Source organism: Grammomys surdaster, unplaced genomic scaffold, assembly GCF_004785775.1.
Source record: "Grammomys surdaster isolate TR1022 unplaced genomic scaffold, NIH_TR_1.0 220, whole genome shotgun sequence".
NCBI classification, from domain to species: domain Eukaryota; kingdom Metazoa; phylum Chordata; class Mammalia; order Rodentia; family Muridae; genus Grammomys; species Grammomys surdaster.
Window position 1 is genome coordinate 6,162,155 of NW_021604665.1, and position 19,798 is coordinate 6,181,952.

Below are 19,798 nucleotides of genomic sequence, written 5' to 3' on the forward strand. Positions count from 1 at the left end.
TGCAACTGTGCTGTGGATTCTCTGTTGGCTGCTTTTGCTTGGAGAAAGTTTGACTCACGACTGGTTTAACTTTTCCCTGCCTGAGACTCTTACAAAGAGGACCCAACTCCTGAAAGGCACACAGGACCTCAGCCTGGAGCAAGGTGCGTCTGAGTAATTAAACCTATCTAAGCAACACCATTCGTACCTGGGGCAGAGAGAAAAAGATAGCATGGCTTCCTAAACTGATTTCTCATCCCACGGGATGTGAGTCACCCTAGGCCTGATCCCTCAGCAAAGTGAATCTCTGTCAGGAGTGTGGAGAATCAGAAATCTTCTGTCCTGAGACTTCTCAAAAACTATGTGATGTACAAGAAAGTCTCTATTTCCAAAACGTAGCCTGTGCACCTTCCTGGGGTGATTTTGAACCATCTAGGAGTAAAGGAATGAGAAGTTGACACCATGCTTGATATAAACCAAATCAGAACAAACTCTTGACTCAGGATTTAAAAATTTTCATTTTTTAAACCAGAGTGTACACACACACACACACACACACACACACACACACACGTATCAGACATATATCAGAAATATTACACAGTTGATGGTTTGTCAGAGAGGTGGTCCTTTTCTCTTGATGAAGGTGACAGTGACAGTGACCAGTTACTAGGGTTGACCGTGTCCCAAGTACTATGCTCATCACTTTCCATCCATTAAGTCTCTGATGTGCTTCTCAGCCCTGAGAGGTGCTTACTGTTATCCTCACTGACAAACTGACAGACAGGTAGACAGTGTGAAGGGACAGGGAAAAGGAGACATAGGGAGGGAGAGAAAAGGAGAGAGAAGAGGAGGAAGAAGAGGAGAGGGGAGAGGAGGAGGAGGAGAAGGAGAAAGAGGAGGAAGAAAACAGTATGACTCAGACAAGGTTTCCCTAGATCCCAGCTGTCTGGCTCAGAACCCACGCTAACTGGCTGAGTCAGTGCAAATATACATTTAAACAACCCATTCAAATCAGAACTTAGGAAAGATGATGAGCTGAAGTTCCCTGATGTCACAAGAAAGGGACACCTGGAATTTGGAGAAGTTGTCAATGACATTTCACCACAGGACACAGTGTCTATTTTCAGGATCCCTGTTCTCTTGATAGCCCCAAAGTTAGTGAGAATGAGCAGAAGCAGAGAGAGTCAAGATAAGGGTAGTGGAATGTGGATGGCCTGAGTGGACAGTCCCTTGTTTAATGGCCTCCCCTCCTTCTAATGGTCAAAGAGAATCTATTTAGCCAAGTTTCTCTTGAAACACAAACAACCAGAGTCAGATGAATGGTTTCTTCATGGATTCAGACTTTTCTACATGTTGATTTTATCTCATCATTTAGAAATTAGTCTTGCTAATCATTTAAAGTATATTGTAGGAAAGAGTTAACTTGGTTGAATGCTGTAAAAGGTGGATCCAGTGACAGAGCCAGAGAGGGTGCCAGTGACAAGTTCCACAGCTTCTCCAGACTCCCCAATTTAAATGGAATGGTACACAGGTTATCAATATCAATAGTAGGTCAATGTTAACATGATGTTCTCTTTGGTTCTGCTGCTATTCCTATCTCTGCAGCAATTTCCATGGCAACTACTATCCTCCTAATACTTTGCACAGCGATTGGCATATATGATGTACTATAGTCCCTTATTGAAGGGTGGATTAAAGGCACACAACTATATTAATATAAAAGCTCATTATCAACACTTATGAGAGTAATTATTATTTACTGAGTACTAATAGGCTGTTTACACATAGGACAGTTTCAGCTCCTCTCCCTGTGACTCTATAATGTAGACATTGTCGATCATCTCCAGGTTACAGTTAGGGACACAAAGGCACAAAGATGTTAAGAAAGTGACTCAAGGTAACTTAGGTCAGATTTGACTTCAGGCAATTTAATGTTCCAGTCAGATCTCCCAGCCTCATATCAAATCTGCCAGAAGACAACTAAGCATGCACACTTTCTGCCTACTTCTCAAATCTTTCCCCACCATCCGTCCCTCTCTAGAACCACACTGGTGGAGTCAATCACATGTCACTGAAATCCTACTTTATAACCAGGCCTCCCCAGATGTCTTCAGATTCTAAGACAGAATAAATATGCAAAGGTACTTGAAATAGCCAGGGTTCCCATCGTCCCATTTTCTTCTAGTTGCTGGGCGGTTGGGCTTGATTGCCTCACTTATCTCAAGACAATGTGACGATTCACCAAGCATCCAAATGATGTGTAGCTTTCCCTGAAGCTGCAGGATGAAGACATTAAAACCCTTGCCTCCTGTGCTGTGAGCTGCATATGAAAGCAGCAGCAGCAGCATCATTAACAACAAATATGCGAACTTCTCAGAAAAAGAAGTGGAGGGGACTTTCTAGTTGCCCAACAAATTCTGGTTCCACAAATGCTGCTAAACTCCCATGGCTAATTGGAACCTTCTGAAATTTCTCCATTCTGGGCTACGTTTCGTGCTTGCAGCTGAAAAGAAATCAGGTTTGGTTTCATTTCAGGAGGATGGTGTTGGCCTAGGGAGAGGTATACAAAATGGAATAGTTTTAACTGTGTTCCTCAAGATGCATGTTTCCATGTCCAAAGCAAGATTAATAAATAGCAGAGTTACATTTCAACACTTTGGGGGGGGGGCGCTACAGGTAAGTTGCCTTGCTTTAGATCAAGTGCAAAATACACCATACCTGTTCCAACATGTTAAGTGGGAACAACACACGCCTCTCAAGACTGAGAATGTCCTGAAGAACAAGAGTGCCCATCTGAGCCATATTTGGGAGGCAGAGTATAAAACACTAAAACCTAAAGCCAGGCTCTCTTCCCCACTTTCACACATTGGATCCATGTGGCTGAGAACCATAGGCAGGGGAAGATGCTTTCTTGTAATTAAAAACTATTTCTTCAGTGAAAGTCCAGTGGAAAAGTCAGTAATAACAGTGTGAGAGGTCCAAAACCTTGGGAATAAAAATTTTCGATTCCCCCCAGGAAGCAAACTGTGCTCCTCAGAGGGAGCCATTGACAATGGGCCTTTAGTCAAAGATGACCCTGACTTAGGATAAGTCTGGAGCTGAATCAACTACTGGGACACCTAGCTGAAGGAGGTGACTGAGGACTGAGCTGGTCTCTGAAATTCTTCAAGGTCTCACAAAATATAGAGAAACTAACATAGCAACCAATCAAAATTGTACTAATGTCACTGCTTTTGCCGCATTACCAGTCATGCTAGAGGCTACCTAATCCTTTCAGAAATTTCCCCTCAGCTTTGCATGAAAGGGGGGCCTGCGAGCCCCTTAGGTCATCACCATTTTGATAAATGGTTGGCCCTTGCATGTTGATAACTTCTCCAGAATAAACACTTTGTCTTTGCATGCTATTTGAGTCTGGGGTCTTCCTTCTACAACTATTGGGCCCTAACAAGTGTATTTGGCAGGGTTGGATCACTAGGGTATGCTCATTGCTATAGGTAGACAATACTGCAAGCTGGATCTGTCACTGGGACCTTAAAAGGCATGGGGCTTTAATGGCATCATAGGTACTGCCTGAGGGAAAAAGGCTTTAGTAGCCTTCTGTAGGTGACTGAATAGCCAGTCCTTCAGGAACCCCACAGGAGCTCTGACATAGCTTCTATTTGTAATGAGCTATTCAACAAATAAGCCTTCTAAGGCACTAACCACTGCCCTAAGGGATAAAAGGAGTATTCAAAGGATTAGAAAGCTGGTCCAGTGGGCAAAGTGCTTGCAGCTCAAGCATGAAGACTCAAGCTTGGATTCCCAGTGTCCACATAAAAGCTGGGTATGACAATCTACATCTGTAACTATAGTGCTGGAGTATAAAGACAGACAGATGCTGGGGACTCAAGCAAGTCAGCCAAGCCAGTCTAGCACAAACAATGAGAGATAGGTATATAGAGAGAGACTCTGTCAAAAAAAACAAAACCAAACAAAACCAGTAATGTTTCAACCAGGTGTTTCTTGTTTTCCACGTCCATGCCCAGGCTCTGTCTACCTATTTGGTCCCCATGGTCCCACTTCTTGCTATCTTTCTCCTAGTCCCCCAATGCAGTGACCAGCAAGCCATGGCTTTCCTGTGTGCTGTTACTTCTGTGGAAGACATCTGGCCTCCCCTCATCCTGGTTGGGTATGATCTAGCCATCAGCTCTCAGATAAAAAGCCACATCTGGGAGAAAATTGTTCATGATTCAGTGATTCAGCCTCAGCCAAGTTCTTGTGTTAAATAACTTCCTAGAGTGACTTTTTTTCATCTCCAGACTTAACTCAGTCTGCAGGTTCATACGTATTCATAAGTCTATTTGGTTTTTGTCTTTTCCTTAGATCCTTGGAGATTTTTGAGAGCAGGAAATATTGTCTATTTAGTCTGAATCGTGTCTCCATCTCCCAGGACATACGGATGGGTAACAATGCTTGTTTGTGGAATCAAAAATAAATACTCAAAAGCATCTGTTAGACACAGGAAGAGCTAAGCAAAAGCAGTAATATGAGCCAAGGGTGGGGTGACCCAAACCTGTAACCTCTGTGCTCAGAATGAGACAGAAAGGTGAAAAGTTTGAGACCAAATTGCTATAGAGTTAGAGCCTGTGTTAAAACATGCAAGGAAGCAAGCGAAGGGACTCATCAGTACATGGGCAGAGGCTGGAGGTCTGTGTTAGGACATTTGTGTAGTGGGGAACAAGTGGGTTGATCCCCTGCACCAAAGGTGGATATGTTCAGGGACAACGACAAAAGCAGTGCAAGGTAACTCTCGTCTTACTTCTCCTGAAAGGTGCGCTACTTACATATGAGCAAAACTAGGCCCCATTGCTGAATACAGGGCTCTGTCTTTCCAGCTAACATGAAACCATGTTGGGCCCCATGCTGGTGTCCACTGGCATCATTCATATGGGTCTCTGAGCAGGACACTTCTAAACCAGCTCCCACAAAGGCTGCAGAACATACACTCCAGAGACTGGTTGGGGGACGTACTATATTGTAAGCCAGATGACTGATACCTGGCCGATTACATTGTCTTTCAGCTCAAGCACGTCGGAGACTACGAGCTGGATTCCAAGGCTCTAGCTCTTTTCTTAGGAGTTTTGCAGCAAACCACCACAGAACAGGAAGCTTGAAACAGCAAAGGGCAGCTTGCATCGTTCTGAGAATCGGAAGCTCCAAATCACTGTCACTGAGCTGAAATCACAGTGCAGCGGGGCTGGAGGCTCTGGCCTTTGCATCTCTATGCCTCTGGTGGCTATTGGCATTCCTTAACTTGTGGCCTCATCACTCAACTCTCTGTCTCTGTCTTCATATCACCTTGTCTATCTGTCTGTATAGGCCTCTACAGTCACTCTGTCTCCAAATAAACTGGGGTAACCCCTCCCCCATTTCTAGAACCATAATTTAATCACCCCTGTCAAGTCTTTGTAAGATAAGGCAACATTTACAGATTGCAGAAATTTGGATTCCATACCGCTGGGCCATTATTCAACCTACTACTTGTCTTTTCAAATCCAAAATGTATTCACACAGCATAGCTCTCATTTCTGTTTATATAGGACAACTCTACTAACTGGTATGAATCACTACTGAAGTGGGCTTAAACTATGAGGTGACTGGGCAGGAAGAGGTGATGGCAGAATGCCAACATGGGCCCCAGGTGTGCACTCCCCGGGTAACCCATGCCTTTGTGTGCAGCTGGGGCTTGCGATGTGCTTCTAGCTCAGAGAAGATGGCAAGGATGGGCTGCCGTGACCCTGATCAGCTTATGTTATATGCCAAAGGTACTGTAGCATCACTCTGGTGAATGCTCCCTCACAGCATCAGGACCAATGGGAGAGAAAGGTGGCTTGCTGTTTTTGAAGAAGTATACAACTCTCTTGTGGAGCCAGCGGTGTGTGTGTAAGAGAGAGTTACAGGTGGCTGAGGGCTTTCTGTCCTACAGCTGGAGTGAGCCATATTCTCCCAGCAGCCAGTACACATGAAGGAGGAGTCTTGGCCTCTGGCAAGATCATAGCCTGGGCTTGCACCTGAATTGGAGCCTGGTGAAACCCTGAGCAAAGGGCCCAATTAAATTTTGTGAGTCCTGACCCATGGCGAGTAAACAATCGATGGTAATCGGTGATGCGGCGATAGAAGATTGATGTACCTATTTTGCAAGGGGTTTATTGTTCAGATCTGGGCTAGAGAATAGATAAGGGCAAACTACCCAAGTGAAGAGTTAAGCACAACGCACTCCCAGGCAGCAAGGTATACTGAGAAGAAAATGTCTGCTGTGTAAGTGAGATGGTTCAGAGGCAGGAAATAAGATTACTGTTAACTGCAAAATATCCTGGGAGACAGATTTGAGGGAAAGTAAGGAATGGAACAGGGAGCTGTTTAGCCAAGCCTTTCAGCTGTGGGGATGAAAGTCTAATTCAAACAGGCCAGGCCACCATGAATGAATCCATCAGCGAACATGGAAAATTCAGCAGTTTCTGTGTCAGCCTGACGCCTCTCCCGGTCACTCCCTTCCTTACTGCTCACTTCGAGGTGAGGCAGTCCTTCCCAGTATCAGTCAAGTGCTCAGCCTGATAGCTGACTTACTAAACAGCCCCCAAGGTAAGAGATTCTTCCTAGTTGCCCCTGCAGGAGTCCCCTGCTGTCTTCACTAGCTCTGACTCTGTCACACCTGACTCAGGTGCCCAATTGTGACCCCATGAAGGAGAGGGCCAGCCTCATCTGAAACCAAACCGGATCTCCATTAGCAAAGGTCACAGACACCTGTTGCCCTACAAAAAAAGATGTTGCCTCCACGTTCATGGTCAGGTAAAAGAAGGCCAAGTCTGTACATGTCAGCAAACCCAGAAGTGGTAAAGGCTGGCTTCTCTGTGTGGCATCTGGCTTCACACTCACAATCACACTCACTTCACCAACAGCTGCTGCAGCAGGAGCGGAGGCATCGGAGAACACTCCGGCTCACATTTTCCCCAGGCCACCGACTTAGCAACTGGCAAAGTAGAACTCAAATCAAGGAGTATGGGTTTCCAAAGTATGGTGTTAAATGGTCTCTTTCTAAACGAACATTAAGGAGACTAGCACATGGAGATGGGTTAGCACCCAATAAAACTTGACACCCCTCTATGAAGGCCCATTTCAAACCTTCCCGTGGGGATTTAACAAGTGCCCTACTTTCATTTCTGTCCAGTAATTCATTGGCTAGGACTTTAGAAGAAAGCCCACAGGACTCTGGGAAAAAGAAAGTGGATCTAAGTAAGCCCAGGAATTGTGGGGGAACAGAGATGTGGTGGAGGTCAGCCTGAGTTGGGCTACCCGAAGCCCCAGCATTGACAGCTAGGACAATGCCAGAGGCAGATAATGAGAGAGGAAGTCTGTGAAGGAAACAGGTTCAGGACTCTCCCCCTCCCAAGTCGTCACTCCCATTGTGCCTCTCACTGAGTCAGCCTGGAGAGGAAGAGAACAGAGACTTCATCCTCCCACACACACCTCTAACTTATCCCCAACAGGGAAGAAGAGGCTGAGACACGTGAGCACGTATAAGACACAAACAGGCATCCATCCCCCACCTCCACACATCCAGGAGCCACAGGTCCCAGATCCATACACTCAGACACTCTGTGGTATGGGAGTGTCTTGCCACCCCCACCACACATGGGAGATTTCAGTCAGAGTTCCAGGGAGAAAGCACACTTTCAAGGACTGGTGTCAGCCTAAGATGTGCCAGTTAGTTACAGAATGACAGGCTGCTGGTGTAGCTCTGTTGGTAGAGCAGCGCTTGCCTGGCACACAGGAAGCCCTGGGTTCAGTGCCCAGCATAGCATAAACTGGAGACACCTATGATCGAAGCACTCAGGAGAAGGAGACAGGTAGATCAGAAGTTCAAGGCTTTCTTCAACCATGTAAAGATTTGAGGTTAGCATAAGATCTTGTTTCAAAAGAATAAAATACTGGATGACATAATGTCTCTGGAGTTTAGAATAGGGGTGAGGTAGATGATGATGGATATTATATATACTTATAATATATATATATAATATATGTATATAATATGCATATATATGTATACACACACACCCACATACACACAGACACACACAGACACACACACACACACACACACACACACACACACACGATAGCTAGGTACAGGAGCAGCCAGAAAACATAGCTTACCCTCTCAGAACATGCTATTTCTACATGTTCTAATTTTCTACAAGAATCCAGAATTCTGACCTTATGTAACAGCTCCTTATCTTTAAATGTTGAAAACAAGTCCAGCCTTCGGGCAGTTTTTAATCTTGAATCCACAAGGGTAGCCAGTAGTCACATGTGGATAATTCTATTTAATTAAACACGAACAAACATTAAACGTTCAGTTCTACCAGCACGTCTCAAGTATTCTATTCAATGGTCACCCATATCAGGGGCTGGCATATTAGGGAGAGCAGATCAGGTCAAGGCAGAGTCATGGCAAACTCTTCTGATGGCCCTGGTCTAAATGGTCTCTAGGATAGTGGTCAAAATCAAGACAAAAGGAAACAGACGTTACATTTGGGAACGTAGCTGGAGGAAATTGATCATTAACCCAAAGGACTCACACACTAGATAATGAATATATTCAACTTTGTGGGATCAAAGGTTTCTTAAAACTCCTCATCTTACTGCACAAAGGCAGCAGCTGACAATACAAAACCACGCAGGCATGACTGGGCTTCAGCAAAATTTTATCAGGAACCAAACTGTGAATTTTGTACGGTCTTCATAGGTCAAAGGACCAGCTACCTAATTCCCTGCCTCCGTTTAAAAATGAATGCGCCTGTATCATCTTAACATGATCCTCAAACAGGCAGCTGAATGGTGGACTGGACCCACAGGCGGTCGTGTGGCCTGCTCACCACCACGTTTGCCCTGGAAACTTTCTGATGGCCACAGTGTGCTGCAGAAAGGGGAGTGGTGGGGTCTAGGCGCATCAGCTTAACACCCTGGCCGTTTTCCATGAGAGTCCTACACTTAGCCAAGACGGATCAGAGTTGGAGGGAGGGACCACCAGAGGCCTTTCGGTGAGGATTTCATCAGCACAGGCAATCCTCATCACTCACAGACTCCAAATTTAGAAATTTGTCCACTATCTCAAATTTACAACTCTAGATTCTAAAATCAACACTTGAGGCTCTTGTCCAACCGTTCTGTGACTTAATACAGATCAGAGAAAACGTGAGTCTCTTGACATACATGTTCCCTGCTGAGGTGCGACAGGGGACTCTCTACTTCTAGTTTCAGCATCCATGCTGTTGTCTCTGCCTCACGGCCTTTGGGAACGTCCAGCCTGTGGCCTAAGGACTCCATAAGATAGCTAGGAATGCAGCCCAACTCATTTGTGGACAGCATGTCTCGATGTCAAAGCCTGGGCATTGTCTCTAGTCCATACGTGATTTATACACTTTTGTTGGTGATTTTACTGGTGTTTAAAAGGAGTTCTCAGAGTGCTGTTTGTGCCCCTCATTCCTTAAAACACCCGTATTGAAACCTAATCACAAATTAGGTCCTGAAGACAGACCCCTCATGAGTGTAAGTAGTGCTGTTATAAACGTGGCTGCAGGAGCTGCCTTGCCACTTAACACCAGTAGAGGGCAGCACTAAATGACACCATCCATACCCATGGGACCTCGCCAGACACCCAATCAGCTGGTGCCTTGATCTTGACCTTCCTGCCTCCAGACTGTGGGACATAAATTTCTGTTGATTACCAGTCTTCAGGGTTATGTTTTTGTTTTAGAACAGTTTCTAAATAGAAAGCCATGATGTCCTTGAGAGAAAAGTGGGGGTGGGGGTGGAGAAAGCCATTGTAAAGGGCAGGGTGATGGGTGGGTTGGTAAAGGTGACTCTGGCCTACAAAGGAAGAACTTGTATCAAAACCTAAGCCCAACCAAATAAAATAAACAAACAAAAACTATCACAAATAATGAGACTTTAATGACGTTTAAAGACTCACTAGACACACTGTTTGTTCCCCTTCTGTCTTGTAAATTGCACTTTAGGTTTAATGAGAAAGGCAAAAATTACATTAAATGTTGGATTATTTCAAGATGTTATGTTTCTGTAATTCCATGGTTCTGATTTCCCACATAAAAGGGCTGGAGACTAAAATATAGCATAGAAAACTATCAAAACAAAACCTCACTTAGAGCTAATTTACTTGTGAATTCACACACTGTTATCCAAAGAGAGAAGCACCCTGGCCTAACAGCAGCAGGGCCCCAATGGACACTGATAAGATGAGCAGTTTGTCTTGCCCCAAATGGTTAACACAGATGGGAGACCATCTGAGTGGCACTAAGCATCAATAAAATGCAAATATTCATTGCACAGACCACCCAGAGTTTGATGGGAGACCTTTGCTTAGCTACAGAGTATGATTTTCATTTGCAAACACTGCATAATGTACTGGTGCTATCTTCTGGAAATGTGTCCTGTGGGGTGGTCCAGCAGGGGAAGTTATTTGGAAACGGAAAAGGATGTTGGGAGGTGATGCAGCTGAGAGCCAAGGCCTAGCCAGAGCCAAAAGAAAAAAAGAAAAAGAAAAAAATAAATCAAGTTCATCTAGCAAAATGCTAACAAATAAGTTGGCGTGTCTTTGGAACACACACTCACACACTCATCCCTTTCTCCCACCCCCTCCCCTTTTTATTTTTTATTTTGTTTTACTAATTAGCTCCTCCTGGCCAGGCGCTATCTTTCAGTGATTACAGAAAGCAATCTCCACTTTGCTGCTCTTTATCACAGCCTTGGCTCCCTTTCAAGTATTGGTTTAAATATTACACAACTTTACAACATTTATTATGTGCTCGACTTTTTTTTTCATTATCATAAGCACTTTAAACATGAATCTATTTAATCCTCACTCATTTGGGGTAAACACGATCACTGTCCTGTGCATTTTCTAGTGAAGGATGGCACAGAGATATCTGTGAACTTGCTCTGGGTCACACAGCAAGCAGGCATTGGAGCCAGAACTGGAACACAGTCTTCCCCCTTAACCTCCATTGCCACATGAAGCCTCTGTGGGTGCCTTAACATAGGAGGGACTGCAACAGCGGCTGCTTCCATTGGTAGCAACACTCCACTCATTTATCATCTTTCCTTCCTTCCTTCCTTCCTTCCTTCCTTCCTTCCTTCCTTCCTCTTTCCTTCTTGCATTAATGATTAGCTCACATTTACCCTTTCAAATGGACAGATTGTACATTTTGGACACGTGTACACATTCACATGACCATCACCATTGTTAAAACTGAATAGTCTCGGCACCTCAGAGACATCTCCATGTTGCTTTGGGGTCCACCCTGTTCCCACCCTAGCTCAGAGACCATGAGATTTTAGCCAAACATCCACAACTCTCAAAGGACCCTTGAAGAGAATCCAAGAACAGAATATAGATTGGTTGGAGAAAATTACATCTTTCATCATTATTATCTCTAACTTAAGTCCAGCACCCCCTCCAGTCACTAATAGGGGAATCAAACTATAGTTCCCTGGCTGTACCACCGCCAGGAAGCACAGATCTGTTTACAACACATATCAGACACCTAAGTGCAAAATATTGCTTATCCTCCTGACAGCTCAGCATTACAGTAGCCACAAGATCTGTCCACAGAACTCACATTTTGTCTTAATAAAATAAACACCACTGGAGACCCTTTTTATGGCACTAAACATCAATCATATGGAAATATCCATGGTAGAAATCAGCCGGAGTGTCTACATCACAGACATGTTTAACATTTAATAACTTTATCTCAATATAATTTATATTTAACTAGTGCAGTTTTTTTTCTTTCCCCAAGAAGGGATACTTAAATGTTGCCACTTTGCTGAAAGGGATTTGCTTTCCAGAGCATTCCCTGAGAGAACTGATGAGTAGGGAAACTGTTGGTAACTGACTCCATTATGACAAGTAATAAAGAATATGTGTGCCTGGCGGTGGTGGTGCACGCCTTTAATCCCAGCACTTGGGAGGCAGAGGCAGGCGGATTTCTGAGTTCGAGAGTTCGAGGCCAGCCTGGTCTACAGAGTGAGTTCCAGGACTACACAGAGAAACCCTGTCTCGAAAAACCAAAAAAAAAAAAAAAAGAAAGAAAGAAAGAAAGAAAGAAAGAAAGAAAGAAAGAAAGAGAAAGAAAATGTGCAACCACGTGCAAAACACTTTCCCAGCTCAAGGCAGTGTTTCTGTTGAGTGTAAGATACAGACTGGATAAGGTTCCCTTGCTGCATGTGCACACTGGTGGAGGAACTATAGACTTTATTTTGAAACTGTGCAAGCTGACCTGTGTTCCACAGCAGGGAATCGCTTTTGGGAGCATCAGTGTTGCTCAGCAGCGCCACCTGCTGTGTAGGTGAGAATCTGCATGGACTGCAAACGTCGCAGTCTTTAGCAACTGCCAGGGGGCGGGGCAGCTAAAAGAGACATCGGATTCAAGGAGGGAATGCAACTTTATAGAGAATGGTTTGTCAGTTAACACTAACTAAGCACAGCAGGCAGAGGCTGAGCATTCATGCTGTCCAATTCTTTTGGATTTGCAGGTTGAATGTCTCCAAAAACATCAAAGGCAAAACAGGAGATTGTTTAAGCATTGACAGTGGAAAATTCCACACCACAAAACTGTCTCACATACAGAATTATTTAAAATACTGTATAAAATCACCCCAGGCTTGTGTATACAACATATAACAAACTGCATGAGAAACACCAAGGAAATCTATGTTTAGACTTGAATCTTAGTATAAAAAGTTCGTTATGTAGATGTAGCTTTTCCAAAAACCAAAACAAAACAAAAAACCAAAAGTCTAAAATCTAAAATCCAAAACACACCGTCCTCAAGCAGTTCAGATAAGGAACACTCGGCCTGTACTTAACTACTTGGCGTAGGTAATGAAGACACTTTTTTCTTGCCCTTCAGTCTGTCAACTCCAGATTAACTTTTTTTCTTTCTTGGTTACACTAGGTATATGAACAGGTGATTTCCATAAGATATACAAATGGATACTACACGTAAGGAGAAACCCTTTGTTTTCACTGCTAATAAATAATGAACATTGAACAAATGAGGTACATTGCCTCTCCGCCCCCCAAGTCATAAATCAAATGACCTCAAGAAGACACAAGAACCGATAGATCTGTCAATTACCTTGGATCCCCCCATGTGAATATTCCTAGTTGAAATTGAAGCAGCTTCTTTCACTGTGAAGAGGCACATTTAAGATTTGCTGAGGAACACTAAGTTAATTTCCAAAGCTGCTGTCTTGAGGTAAAGCGAGAAAGATGTGTGTAAGATCCTGAACCACAAACTGCACAGAGGCTCCATAACACAGATGAGGCTGGTGCTGACTTTATCTTTCAGTTGGGGGCTTGGAATGTAACAGCTTTTATACCCCTACCTCCCATCTTCGACATGGCAGATGGTCTTAGGCAGCCCGAGAGAGGGAGGCGTGCTGTCGCTCCTTAATGACACCCACTACTTCTCAGCAATTCACAGAGCCATCTCACCAGCAAGGTTCATCTTTCATTGTAATATTTCCACGATGCCTTCTTCCCAATATCCAATGTGCCATGTCCCCTCCCCAGACACTAGAAATCCCCTCAAGTACTTCTGGCAAGATCTTTAACAAAGGCCAATCTCTTCAGCTGTCGTAAGGAAGTGGATGGCATGGAATTTCACAGGGAATCTTCTAGAGGATGAACAGTGAGGTTGAACATGGCTGCTCATTATTTTCTCACCGTCCTAAGTGATGGGTGACAGTGTCCTGAAGCCAGCTTTGGAAGCATGCTGTGCCCGCAGCTCAGCGCACTGGCCATGAGAGGGAAAGTTCATTCCCCAATGCTCCATTTGTGAATTAAATTCTGACCCTGGAGCCTAGCTGTCAGATCTCACAGCTGATGGAATCGGGATTCAAGAGTGTACATGGCTGCTTCTGTCTTCATCTTTCGTCACAGCACCTACAGGCACTATAAATGTCTGGTAATTATACTATCAAATTCCCAACCCCACACAATCTTCACAGTGGCGGCACGGCTACACAAATGAGCCATACGAGGGGGGTGTTAAGTGTAAGTCACCAGAGACAGTAATACCAACTAAGCCAAGGAATGGGCCTGGCTTCACCTCAGAAGCCATGCCTAGTGGCTGTGCTATTATGCCTCTCATTCTGTAATACTAAGTATGTGCTGAGCGTTCAATAGAAACAAGGTTGTCGGATGCTAACTAGGCTAAAAGTCCACCATCTCAGTTGCTTCTCATACCTAACACAGATTTTGCTGAAAGCACACCACAGGCACACACAGAGAGTTTGCTTAGCACTTCATTCACAGAATCTACTCGTTCCATGGACTTGCTAATTAAAATGGGATATATGTCATATGAGACTATCAGGAGTCCAGAGGGGAAGCCACAGGGTGGTTCAGGTTTGAGCCTGTGGCCGATGCTGGGATGATGCTGGCTTGTAGCAACATCTCTGTTTCAGTTAGGTGTGGTACCTGAGCAGGGCATCATGGGGAAGCTATAGTAAAAACAGCTGGAGCTGTAGAAACATACATTTTACTGCGGGTCAGAAAAAACAAAACATCATTTTCTTGAGACATGTCCTTGAATGCCAGGTCCTCCAACCTCAGCCTCCCCATGGGTGGGTTCACTTGTCTGTGCCACCATATATGACTGATTTTTCTCTCCGTGTGTGTGTGTGTGTGTTTGTGTGCATGTGTGCATGCATGCTCTCCACACAAAGGTTAAAGAAATTAAACTGAATCACCCGAGAAGGTTCAAAATGTGCAAGGAACTTACATATAACAGTCTTCAAGGTGAAGTTTCCCAGTCATGTTAACTAATAGCCTCTTGATTAGTAATGTCTGCCTGAGTCAGGAAGGGATCTTGAGACCATTTTGAGTTCTGTGATCACGGGATGCTGTGGGAGATTGATGATGTCTGTCCTGGCATGGGAAGGGAGGGTGGCTCCCCTTACTTTAGGCATATCGGTTCTAGCCAGATCTGGGGCACTGACCAAGCCACTCATGATTCTCAGAAGTTTCCTCAGAGAAGCCAACCAGGCCTGACAGGAAACAGAAGCTTAAACCGGAAAAGGCGGTGCGGTTCCCGCAGTGTCTGAGGAATGTCTCCTCAGCTGCCACCTGCGAGGTACACAAGGTGCTTCTGGAGCCTGCCATGACAGAAAGGCTATGTTCCTAGGAGAAATAGGGCTGAGAACCCCCGAGGCAGGGGCTAGGGATGGGTCTGAAAGTGAGGCCGTTTAGAGGGCTCCTAAACCTCCTTCTTGCACTCCTTGACCGTTAGTAATGGATACGCCAGCCTGCCTCAGGTGTGCAGAAGGCACTTGGTGAAGGTTTTGTCAGGCTAGGAAAGGGCCAGCGTAGCGCTGGGTGCGGCACGACTGACCCCTAGTGGTGGATCTGGAAAATTGCTTCTTAAATGATCTTCAAAAAGCCTGCTACAAAGTGTGGCCAACTGGACTCAGGATTTCATAGAAGAAAGATTTAGGGATAAATAACTAAGAAAACGTTTATATTATGTAATAAGTATATATTCTATCATTTTCTTGGCAATTCACCTATGTTTTTTAAATTTCTGAAAGTTCTTGCAATAAAGTAATTTAAATTCCCTTTAATACCCCAGTTTGCTTGAACATAGCTATGATTTTTTTTTTCTTCAACTATCTTCCCATTCTGTGAGACGTAGACCTTTGGAGGAAGGAGAGACTGTGCATTCCCGTTTTTCCCTTCAGTGTGGAGACATCATGGAGAAGTAGATTTCATCTACTAACTCTCCCTGCCAAAGCCTCTGAAAACCTGTGGGTTTTGGTAAGCAGCCTTCCTTTGTTCGGCATCCTGACTATAGTTAAGGAAAATGTTAAATTTTAAATTTATGTTAATTAGTAACCAAATTAAATTAAATGTTAAAGACTCTTTTTCCAGCTAGAAACAAAGTATTTGTATGCCTCAGGTTAGAAGCTGTACTGCAGAGAACCGAATTCCTTCCAGGCCTTCTAGTTCTCCAGATAAAGCCTTGAAGTAAAAACACCTGAAGGGCTCACGCAGCCTATGATGCTTTACTGTTTCTGGAGCCTTCAGAGTGGGGGCTAGTGAGGCACAGCAGCTACAGAGCCACTTCCCTCCTGAAGACCAGCTCTGCTTTGTCTTAGCTGTGTGACTTTGGGCATGTTGCATAACCTCTCTGTTTTCAATGTCGTCTTCCATGAAATGGAAATGACAACATCTCTTCCCTCTATAAAGGATTCAATGAGCAAATACCTGTAACTGGAAGTTATCTAGTAACTTGTTGCTTTTTCTTTACTTTTTCTAACTTGGGAATGTGAAGCATCACTTCAAAGGAAAATAACAAGGTCTTGGGTTTGAGGAAATAACTCAGCTGGTAAAGTGCTTGCTTTACAGACACACGGATGTGAGTTTGATCCCTCAAACCTGCCCAAAGCTTTGTTTTATGATTAAACATTTCTTTTCTTTTTAAAAAAAATTATTTATTTTATGTATATTGGTACACTGTCCCTCTCTTCAGACACACCAGAAAATGACACTGGATCCCATTACAAAGATGGATGTGAAATATTATGTCATTGCTGGGAATTGAACTGAGGACCTCTGGAAGAGCAGCCAGTGCTCTTAACTGCTGAGCCATCTCTCCTTTTAGACTTTTAGATTATATATATAATATACATGTTTTATATATATATATATATATATATATATATATATATATATATATATATTTGTGTGTGTGTGTGTTTTGCTCACATGAATGTCTGCACACCATGTGTGTGACTGGTGCCCTTGGAAGTCACAAGAGAACATCAGAACACCTGAAACAAGACTTATAGACAGTTGTGAACTGCCACATCCGTGCTGGGAATTGAACCTAGATTGTATGCAAGAACAAGAGCTCTCAGCCACTAAGCCATCTCTGCTCTTTTTAAATTATGTGCATGAGTGTGTGTCTATGTAGGTTTGTGCGAGTGCAGATGGCCAAAGAGTCTGGAGCTGGAGTAACAGGCCAGCAGTGGGAAGTGAAAGACACTGGGACCTGGCTTGGGCTTTTGAAACCTCAAAGTGACACACCCCCAGTGATACACTTCCTCCAACAAGGCACATAAGGACAACATTTAATTGGGGCTGGCTTACAGGTTCAGAGATTCAGTCCGCTATCATCAAGGTGGGACCATGGCAGCACTCAGGCAGGCAAAGGGCAGGTAGTTCTGAGAGTTCTACATCTGAAGGCTGCTAGTGGAAGACTGACTTCCAGGCAGCTAGGATGAAAATCTTCTAGCCCACACCCACAGTGCCATGCCTACTCCAAAAGGCCACACCTACTTGAACAGGACCACACTTTCTAATAGTGCCACTCCCGGGGCTGAGCAAAAACCAACCATCAAAGGGGCTGTTCTTATTCAAACCACCACACGTGCTCTGGCCTGTCATCTCCCCCTATTTCCTGGAGACAGGATCTGCCAGTGTCTAAAGCTGAGTTAGGCTGACAGACCAGCCAGTTTCAGGGATCCTCCTTTTCCTGCCTTCCCAGTGCTCCCACACAGCCCCCAGACAACCATGCCTGGCTTTCTTACATGGGTGCTGGGCATTTGAACTCAGGCCTTGAGCTCATGCAGCATGTGCTCTCACCCCTGAACTATCTCAGCAGCCCACAGTAAGCTTTTTGTTTCCCCAGTGACTCCTGATACAGAGCATGTCACAGTTCTTAATACCAATTCTGTGGGAAGAGTTTGGATATCAAACTTAGTGGGCATTTAGAATTTCTGATATCCTATTTACAACCCATCAAAGAGCTGAGAATGCAGTGGCTGTTGAGTGTTCAAGCCCTGAACAGGCTATTTATATTAATCTTACCTTACCCTAAGACGTAGGGCAAGGGGACAGAATCATGGAAAGGGGGACAGAAAGAACGAGTCAGGGTTACAAGCCAGTCAAAATTCCAGGCATGAATAGAAGAGAAGCTCCTGATGTTCAGCTTTAGATGAGGGGCTACCGGCAGCTACTGGCTGCGGGAGACAAGCGTTCATTTTCTTTAGTGGTGTGGTCTCTGGGAGGTTGACCTTCTCTTATTGTAGCAGTTCACAACCTGAGGATCATGACTGCTTTGGGGGTCAGAGGGGTTGCCAAAGGCCACCAGGAAACAGATATTTATATGACAGTTCATAAGACCAGCAAACTTCCAGTTACGAAGTTACAACAAAGAGTTTATGTTTGAGGGTCACGGTGACATAAAGAACTGTATTAAAGGGTCAGAGCATTAGGAAGGGTGAGAACCAGTGGATGGCCCCTGAGAGCCACTGCTCTGGTGGGTGGCTCCACACCTGTGCACATATGGGTGGCAGTAGTTGGACTCAACGAGTTATTTAAAATGAACAAGAGGAAATTAGTGTTGAAAGGCGCAGTGTTGGGAAGATCAGATAAAAAAGAAAAAGAAGGGAAGGGATCTGATATGATCAAGCTACACTGTACACATGTATGGAATTGTCAAAGAACAAACAAAATCACTAAATCTCAATCATTGGCTTTGTTCATTTGTTCATTAGGCATGAGCTAGTTACGTGTTTAACTGTAAATATATATATATATATATATTGGTACTAGAGAGATGTTCCATGGTACAGACTACCATCTGCTCTTCCAGGGGACCTGGGTTTGACTTTCAGTATCCACAGGGTAGTTCACAACTATCCCAGGGGACTCTAGTCCCAAGGACTCTGGAGCTCTCTTCTGATCTCTGTGGGCACCAGGTATGCACTAGGTGCACAGACATGCATGCAGGTAAAACTTCCCATACATACACAAATAATTTTTAAAACAAAAAAAGATTCACAAATAGAATGCTTGTGTAAAATTTTAGCAACATATAGGCAATTCATCTAAAGCACAGAACAGTTGCTACTTTTAAATCTTTTTACTTTTTCTTTTCATTTTAGTTTATTTTTCTCTCTAGGAAGAGAACCCATATGAAACAGAAGTCTTCCAGTCAACTTTGGGCCATTTCACTTTAATTTCAACGTGGAAGAGTAAGTGTGTTCTTTCGTCTTCATGTTTGGGTGGTTGTGGTAATGTGCTTTTTACTCCCTCCCTGTTGGGCACCTCAGAGTGTGCTCACAGCTCACGCAAGGCTTTGGTAGTCACGGAACTGAGTGCTTACCTTTGACTAATGGCTTCTCTCTTGCCCTCAGTCTGTTCTCACAGGAAGGATCCTTGGGTTCTGTTGGGCATGGACCAATGTCATCTTTTCCTTCCCCACATTCTTTCTTCTGAGTTTCTCCTCAAAGCCTGAAACACAAAGCAGAGAGACTTAGTCATTTCCACAGCAGTTAGGACTGTCAGTCACAAGTCACTGACAATTCCAATTTATTTCTAATTTTCCCCTGGCTGGCTACAGTTTAATCACAGGTTTAGAGATTCAGATAATTGGATGTTTAGAACAGAGCTCTCTCTCTCTCAAAACACAAATGAAAATGGGCTGTTCTCCTTAACAACCAAAGATGCAACGCAACACTGACTTGACCTCTCCCTCATGACACAAATCGTCATATGACCCCTTGACATCTGGTGTCAGGCCTGCCTGGTTGGTCTCTGTAGGGGGAGATTCTCAAGTGTGACAAGTTACCTACAATACTATCAGGGCTGTCAGGGTAGGATCGAGAATTCAGGATAATAGCATCTTAGACTCAAGTCTCAGGATTACTGAAAGCAGCATGGCAGCTTTGAGTCTTGTTTGGA

The 19,798-nt window shown here is 44.1% G+C and overlaps 1 protein-coding gene across 1 annotated transcript in view; it reads right to left on the reverse strand.

The window, feature by feature from the left end:
• The window catches only part of Frmd4b (FERM domain containing 4B), a 232,878-nt gene extending 213,530 nt beyond the window's left edge, over nt 1–19,348 (reverse strand). The window contains exon 1 of the mRNA XM_028773016.1: nt 19,221–19,348. The gene's annotated coding sequence lies outside the window, so the exon portion shown is untranslated. The remainder of the gene's footprint in view (nt 1–19,220) is intronic.
• Between the last annotated feature and the right edge of the window lie 450 nt (nt 19,349–19,798).